The sequence below is a fragment of the Sorex araneus genome, chromosome 2, assembly GCF_027595985.1.
Source record: "Sorex araneus isolate mSorAra2 chromosome 2, mSorAra2.pri, whole genome shotgun sequence".
NCBI lineage: Eukaryota > Metazoa > Chordata > Mammalia > Eulipotyphla > Soricidae > Sorex > Sorex araneus.
This window is the reverse complement of record NC_073303.1, coordinates 202,063,399-202,071,688: the sequence shown is the minus strand read 5'-3', so window position 1 is coordinate 202,071,688 and position 8,290 is coordinate 202,063,399.

Genomic DNA, 8,290 nt, shown 5'->3' with positions numbered 1-8,290 from the left:
GCCCGTCGGTGAGTTTGCTGGCAAGGCCCCAGGCTGCAGGATGGACGGAAACATCATCAAGCGTATTTCTGTCGGCTAATAGCAGAGGCAGCAGTGGAAAGTAGAAGATAACGCCACTTAGAGTATAAATGCCGTGTCAGGGAGCAGTGTGTCAGAGACTCGGAGACTTTGCTGGGAGAAGCTACGTACCGCAGCCCGGGGTGCCGTGGCCAATCCGGGCCTCACGGTCCGTTAGAAAGTGTCCAGGGCACCAGTAGTACAGCTGGGAGGGAGTTTGCCTTGCATGCGCTGGCCTGGGTTCGATCACAGGCATTCCATAGGTCCCTGAGCACTGTCAGGGGTGAACCCTGAGCACAGAGCCAGGAGTAAGTCCTGAATGTGACCCTAAAACCAAAACAAATGTATATGTTTAATGTGTGCAGTGCTTGTTCCCCTGAGTCTATCCACAGTCTCAGCCCCATCCCAGTCAGCCCCCTGAGGCACTTGCTGTAGGAAGGAACAAACTCATTTCTGAAATCCCTGTGGAAACTCGAAGGACCTACAGTAGCCAGAACAACCTAGGAAAGGAAGAGCCACTCAGTGGTACTAGGCAAACCTCCCTTCCATCCACTGAGTTACAAAACTGCAGTAGCCAAAAGAGTGAAGTTCATGGGGCAATAACACAGCGGGGAGGGCGTTTGCCTTGTGTGCGGCTGACCGGGGCTCGATTCCCAGAATCCCAGAAGGTCCCCCGAGCACCACCAGGAGTAATTCCTAAGTGCAAATCCAGGAGTGGTGAGCATTGCCTGGTATGACCCAAAAAGAAAAAAAAAATTAAAAAAAAGAATGAAGTTCCAGTGTGATGCTAGAGGAGAGATGGTACAGGGGTCAACCCTGGCTTGGTCCCCAGCACCACAGATGGCCCCCAGGGCACATCCAGGAGTGCCCTGGAACAGGAGGAAGTCCTGAGCACCGCCCCAAAACAAGCAAATCCCCCCACCCACAAAAAAAGAAGAAAAGCGAGGATGAAGACTTCTGTGGGCAATCAGCCGCACGGCCAGCATGGGGAAAGATGGTCGTCTCAAGAAATGGAACGGTAGGGCTGGAGCAATAGCACAGCGGGGAGGGCGTTTGCCTTGCACGTGGCTGACCCGGCTTCGATCCCCAGCATCCCATAGGGTCCCCTGAGCACCGCCAGGAGTAATTCCTGAGTGCAGAGCCAGGAGTGACCCCTGAGCATCCTGGGTGTGACCCAAAAAATGGAAAAAGAAATGGAATGGAAACCACCGGGTGTCTTTATCTCCAAAACAATTCTCTGTGGGCCCAGCAGCGCCAAGCTTGGAGAAATGAAGCTCTGCCCTCCCAGCTGCATGGACGGGCGAGATGGGCCGTGTGTGGGGTCCTCCCTGCGGGCATCATCTTCACTGGTAGGCTGTTTCTGCCAACTCGACAGAAATGAAAACACAGGACAAAGGGATTCAAGCCTTCCACCAGTGACTATCTTCACTGGTAGGCTGTTTCTGTTAACTTAACAGAAATGAAAGTACAGAAAGGAAAGGGTCACTGGTAGGCTGTTTGCCAACTCGACAGAAATGAAAACACAGGACAAAGGGGTTCAAGCCTTCCACCAGTGACTGCTTCACTGGTAGGCTGTTTCTGCCAATCGACAGAAATGAAAACACAGGACAAAGGGATTCGACCTTCCACCAGTGACTGTCTTCACTGGGAGGTAGTTTCTGCCAACTCGACAGAAATGAAAACACAGGACAAAGGGGTTCAAGCCTTCCACCAGTGACTGCTTCACTGGTAGGCTGTTTCTGCCAATCGACAGAAATGAAAACACAGGACAAAGGGATTCGACCTTCCACCAGTGACTGTCTTCACTGGGAGGTAGTTTCTGCAACTCGACAGAAATGAAAACACAGGACAAAGGGATTCAAGCCTTCCCCACGTTGGGCGCCAGATGTGGGGTCCCCCCTGCGGGCATCATCCTGTCCCGCAGGGAGGACCTTTCGTGGGGCTAAGGAGGGGACGCAACCGAATGAAGTGACGCAGAGCCAGAAGGAGGAGGAGAGGAAAAAAAAAAGAATTTATTCACAGCAGTTACAATACTTATACCTCTTGGTGGGAGGGGGCGGTATGCATGCTTGGACCCCCATAGGAACAATAGTAAAATGCAGATCAGGCATGGGCATTGGCTAGTGAGAGAGGAATGGCGAACTGATAAGATCAGTAAGGTCAGCAGTGGTGACCTTGTTACAGGAATCCCAAGTAAGCCTCCACTTGACTAGAGGATAAGAGCCGGGCTTGTAAAATGGCTCCCTACAGCCGTGAACCCGGACGAGCTGTTTGATTTCACTCACGGGGCAAATGGGGGAAATCAACAGAATAATAAAAATCAATTTCTGGAAAGTAAAAAAAAAGACACATCTTTGTGGCTTAGGAACCTGTCTTCTTAAAATGGCTGTAGGTGACGCAAGTGTACCTAAAAGGCTGTCTCAGTGACCCAGTGGTCCAAGTTCTAATGACAGTCTGGGTCACCGGGTCCTAGGCCGGCTTTGCCAAGTGGTGGACATACTATTCAGGAAGAAAATCACGCCGTGGAAAGCAGCTGTGACGACTTCCACGCCTTGTCAGTCTCCCCAAGTCAGCATTTGAAGGTTTCATCGAAATGCCAGGGTTTTGGTTTATGGGTTGTTGTTGTTGTTTTTTATTCTTAGGTATTTTGCCTATTCTAAGACAGAGGCAGAAGTTTCTATGGACACGCCACGTTGTAACAATAACCAGTGTAGAATGTGCTAGAAATGTGTCAAAAGCAAACTAGTAACACAGCCGTAGATCATTGGCGGCAATAAGGAACTCAGTGGGGCCGAGGGGGAGTACAGGGGCCACGGCACCCGTCCTCAGCTGCAAAATGGTTCGCACAGTTCCGATCCCAGCACTGCACCTGGGCCCCAGCACCGCCAGAGACCAGAGCCTGGTGTGGTCCTGAGCACTGCAGGGTGAGGCCCCCCAGATTAATTAAATAGTGGCTAGGTGGCAGAGTTCCGCCAACAGGAAGGAAACTCCGCTGCTCTCCGCATCCCGTCCGGGTTGTTTCCAGAGTCCTGGGGTCAGGCGCACACTTGTCCCTGGCAGCATATCGCAGAGAGAGTCAGGAGACTCGGCAGAGCCCGGCTCGCTCTCGGTGGGTGGGCGGGGGGCCTCCAGGCTCCCTCCCAGCCCCGGGTGTGCACCTGACCTGCTCCGGCCGGGCCTGTTTCCTGTGTGACACCGGCACAGGTCACCTGCCGTCTCATAGCCCCCGCTGGCAGCCCAAGAAGCTCGACCCGCTGTTGATGGTCATGAGACTTATAAGGGACAGGCTGGGTCCCACTTGGGCAGGTGTGGGACTGTCGCCCAAGGAACTCTTGAGTTGGCACCCCTGTCCTTCCATGCTGACTCACGGAGGCTCCAAGGTGGGAGAGGAGAAAACTCTTCCTAGGCCTTAGTCCCCTGGCGGGGGGATCAGCCCACAAGGAGCCTGTCAGAAACAGCAGGCACCCTCAAATGGGACCTAAAGGGTCCCCACACAGGCAGACACAGGACATGGCCCAAGAAAGAGGCAGGATGGGCCCAGATGTGTGCTTGCCTTGCACATGGCTGACCTGGGCTCAGTCCCCGGCATCCCACAGGGTCCCTGAGCCCCACCAGGAGTGACTCCTGAGTGCAGAGCCAGGAGTAAGCCCTGAGTAACGCCAGCTGTGTTCATCCACCCAAAAAAAAAAAAAAAGAAAGGAAGAAAAAGAGAAGAGGAAAGAGAAAGAGAGGAAGAGAGGAGAAAGAAGAAAGAAAGAAAGAGAGAGAGAGAAAGAAAGGAAGGAAGAAAGAAAGAAAGAAAGAAAGAAAGAAAGAAAGAAAGAAAGAAAGAAAGAAAGGAAAGAAAACAAAGAAAGAAAGAGAGAGAGAGAAAGAGGGAGAAAGAAAGAAAGAAAGAAAGAAAGAAAGAAAGAAAGAAAGAAAGAAAGAAAGAAAGAAAGAAAGAAAGAAAGAAAGAAAGAAAGAAAGAGAAAGACTCAGTTCATGGGGCTGGGCCGATAGTACAGTGGGTAGAGCCTTTGCCTTGCATGTAGTTGACCTGGTTCAATCCCAGGCATCCCATAGGGTCCCCGAGCCTGCCAGAAGTGAGCCCTGAGCACAGAACCAGGAGCAAGCCCTGAGCACTGCTGGGTGTGGCCCAAAACGCCCCGCACGAAAAAGTCCCACTTCAGACAGGGAGGCTCCTTGGACCCCTGTGTCGGACATGAGCAGGTGAGGCCCAGGGCGTCAGCTGGAGGGTGCCGCAGAGCAGGGGGAGCCCAGCACGAGACGCGCCCTCACGCAGCCCGCCTCACTCAGAGGCTTCTGCCTACCCCGGGCTCACGGATCCGTCGGGAGTGCGGGGGGCTCGCACACAGCTCAAGGCGGCTGGCTCAGCCCCGAGCACTGCCCTGTGTCTCCCAAGCACTGAGCACCACGGCACGGGGCGGCCTCTCCTTCCAATGGGCCAAGCAAAGGTCCTCACTGCAGGGCTGAGAGGCCGTTTGAGCATCCGGAGCCTGAAGAAGCCGTGCAAGTGGCCTTGGGGGATCTCTCACGGGGGTCCTGAGCTGTCCATAAAAACCTACACCAAAGAGATGTTTAAAATGTGTTTATTTAGGGGCTGGAGCGATAGCACAGCGGGTAAGGCGTTTGCCTTGCACGCGGTGGACCTGGGTTTGATTCCCAGCATCCCATATGGTCCCCTGAGCACCGCCAGGAGTAATTCCTGAGTGCATGAGCCAGGAGTAACCCCTGTGCATTGCCGGGTGTGACCCCCCCAAAAAAAAAGCAAAAAAAAATGTGATTATTTATTTGGTTTTTGGGTCACCCCAGCAGTGCTCAGCGGTTGCTCCTGGCAGGCTAGAGGGACCATAGGGGCTAGTGGGATCAAACCCTGGTGGGCTACGTGTGCGCCCACCTGCTATACTATCACTCCAGCCCCAAAGTGCTTTTTATTTTTTATTTATATCTTCTTTGTTTTTTGAGTCACACCCAGTGGGGCTCAGGGGTTTCTCCTGGCTCTGCACTCAAGGAGGATCACATTGGTGGTGCTGGGAAGGAGGACTTTGGGGTGCCAGGAATCAAACTTGGGTCATCCACACGCAAGGCAAGAGCCCCACCCACTGTACGAAGTCTCTTGCCCCCAAAGTGATTTTAAATTACGCTTCATTTTATCAAACTCCCCCAAAGTCAGAGATGCAGAAATCCTTGGAGGACCAGACTAAGCTGGTTTTCCTGTCATGTTCTTGGTTACCAGAGTTCCAGTGACTGACTCTAGGCCTATATCCTGTAACGAGGAGCCCCAGGTCTGTCCCCATCTTTTAAAACATATTTCTGTCGTCTGCTTTACTGCTGTTTAGCTCCCAAATGAGATTTTGTTTTTCCACACTGAATATTTAAAATAGACCATCGTAGCTTTTATTTTTCACTTTTTATTTTATTTTCACTTTGTGTGCCTGAAGTTTTTATTCTAGTTTTCTTTTGAAAAATTTTTTATTGAACCACTGTGAGATTCAGACCCCTATAAAGATGTTCATGCTTAGGTTTCGGTCATACAGGGTTCCCACACCCGTCCCTCCACCAGGGTACATTTCCCAGCACCAGTGTCCCCAGGTTCCCTCCCATCACCCCCCTCGCCCACCTGGCCATCTTAGCTTTTATGTTCCATTGCTTATAAAAGTTTATTTCTTTGGGGGGGCCAGCCTCATCCAACAGTGCTCAGGGCTTCCTCCTGACTCTGTCCTCGGAAATTACTCCTGGTAGGGCTCAGGAACAAGACGCAGCACCTGGGGTCAGCTCAGGTCAGCCTTGTGCAAGGCAAGTGCCCTATGTGCTATCCTATCTGCCTGTCCCTAAAAGGTTATTTTTTGGGGGTAATTTAAAGTATAGCCAGAACACAACAAAAGTTCATTTTTCATTAGTGGATTTTCTTCCAAACTATTTTCCCCCTGGATGGTTTTTCCGTGCAAATTAGCAAGTTTGGTTGGGTTGGGGGCAGGGGGCGTTGGCCATGCCTGCTGGTGCCCAGGGCCATCCTGACTCTGTGCTCAGGAGTGACCCTGGCAGGGCCTGGGGACCCTGTGTGGTGCCAGAAAGCTAACGAGGGGTGAGCCGTGGACGGCAGCAGGCAAGCGCTCCCCCTCCTGACCCATCTCGGAGGCCCTCAATAAGCGGGTCTTTCCCGGCCTCCTCCCCTGCCCACATGCGTAGGCAGGATGCCATCAGGAGGGTAGCGACTGTGCTCTGGGGGTCTCCGTGGACTCAGATATAAAATACTCATAATTGTGGGTCAGGCTAACATCACAGGAACCCGTTATTGCTCTTAACTCTAAAACAAAAGTTGACACAAGAGAACTAGTGCACAACTGCCCTAATTCTGTGTTTGATCTCAGGAGCAGGTGACCCAGTGATGAATAAACGTGTGTGTCTCTCCGCCAGTAGGTCTGGACTTGTCTGTGGCTGTCTTTAACCACCCAGAACTGCCGCTGACTGCCGTTCTGATGGAGGCAAAAGGCCCTTACAGAATAGAATAAATTGATTTTTTTTCTTTTTGTCTTTCTTCCCCCCCCCTTTTTTTTTTTTTTTGCTTTTGAGCCACACTTGGTGACGCTCTGGAGTCACTCTTGGCTCTGCACTCAGGGATCATTCCTGGCACACTCGGGGGAACCCTAAGGGGTTCCAGGCTAGTCACATGCAAGGCAAGAGCTTTACCCTCTGAGCTGTCTCTTCAGCCCTTCTTCTCGTCTGTCTTTGGATCGGGGCTAGGGGCGGGGTGCGGCACTCAGCAGTGCTCAGGACTACAGCCCGCTCAGTGCAGAGCGAGTGCCACAGCCCTCGGAGCCTCCCTCTGAAGCTGCTGTCGCTGCGGTTACACCTAAGAGCCTTAGATCACCTGTGAGCAGTAGGGAGCATTTGGCTGCAGGAGTCCCATGTTTTATGCAACAGCAATAGAAACACCAACCTTTTTTTTTTTCTTTTTGGGTCACACCCAGTGATGCACAGGGGTTGCTCCTGGCTCTGCACTCAGGAATTACCCCTGGTGGTGCTCAGGGGACTATATGGGATGCCAGGGATCGAACCTGGGTTGGCCGCACGCAAGGCAAATGCCCTCCCCGCTGGGCTACCGCTCTGGCCCCTAGAAACACCAGGCTTTGCCCAGAAAAGGTTTCTAGGTGACGTATCGCTTCACCCTCCTGCTGGTTCCCCGAGAGTTAAGTACAGTCAAGTACAGTTTCATTCTCCTGCCAGTAGCTGTTCAACCTAGAAAACCAAACCAAACCGCTTTCTCTCTACTAGGTCGGTTACTATGTCTTTCGCTGACAAGGCAGAAACAAGCGTAGATGAACATTTCCCCAGTTTGGTAGTAGGAAAAACTCGGAGGTCGGCAGGACGCGAGCCAAGCCAGGAGCCGGGTGACTTCCTCAGGGCCAGCAGTCCCTCCGCTGAGGGTGCTGACTGCAATAGATGCCCGAGCTGCTGCAGAAGCTTCCCTTCCCACTGGGACCTCTCGGAAGACTTTATCTCTGAGCGCTCAGAATCAACTCTCAGTAGGAATTATTGGCAGGCTGGGACACAGTACCCAAAGGAGAAGGAATACTCTGCTTCCAAACTCTCCCAGCTCACAGGTAAGGGCGGCTTCTCCCGACCCGGCCAGGAGCTCCTTCCAAACTCAAAGGGGTCCATAGTCACCATCAGCAGTTTTCCGTGTTTCAAACATGTACCTGGAATTAACTTTCCTAGAAGGCATTAGGGGATGGAGAGATTAAGAATAACCATGGAAGGGCCAGAGCGATAGCACAGCAGGGAGGGCATTTGCCTTGCACACGGCCAAGCCAGGCTTGACCCTCGGTACCCCATATGGTCCCCTAAGCACCGCCAGGAGTGATTCCTGAGTGTAGAGTAGAGTAGGAGTAACACCTGAGCATCCCTGGGTGTGGCCCCAAAAGCCAAAAGAGAGAGAGAGAAAGGAAGAAAGAAAGAAAGAAAGAAAGAAAGAAAGAAAGAAAGAAAGAAAGAAAGAAAGAAAGAAAGAAAGAAAGAAAGAAAGGGAAGGAAGGAGAAAGAAAGAAAGAAAGAAAGAAAGAAAGAAAGAAAGAAAGAAAGAAAGAAAGAAAGAAAGAAAGAAAGAAAGAAAGAAAGAAAGAGAAAGAAAGAAAGAAAGAAAGAAAGAAAGAGAAAGAGGGGCCGGAGTGATAGCATAGCAGGTAGGGCATTTGCCTTGCATGCGGCCGACCCGGGTTCGATCCCTGGC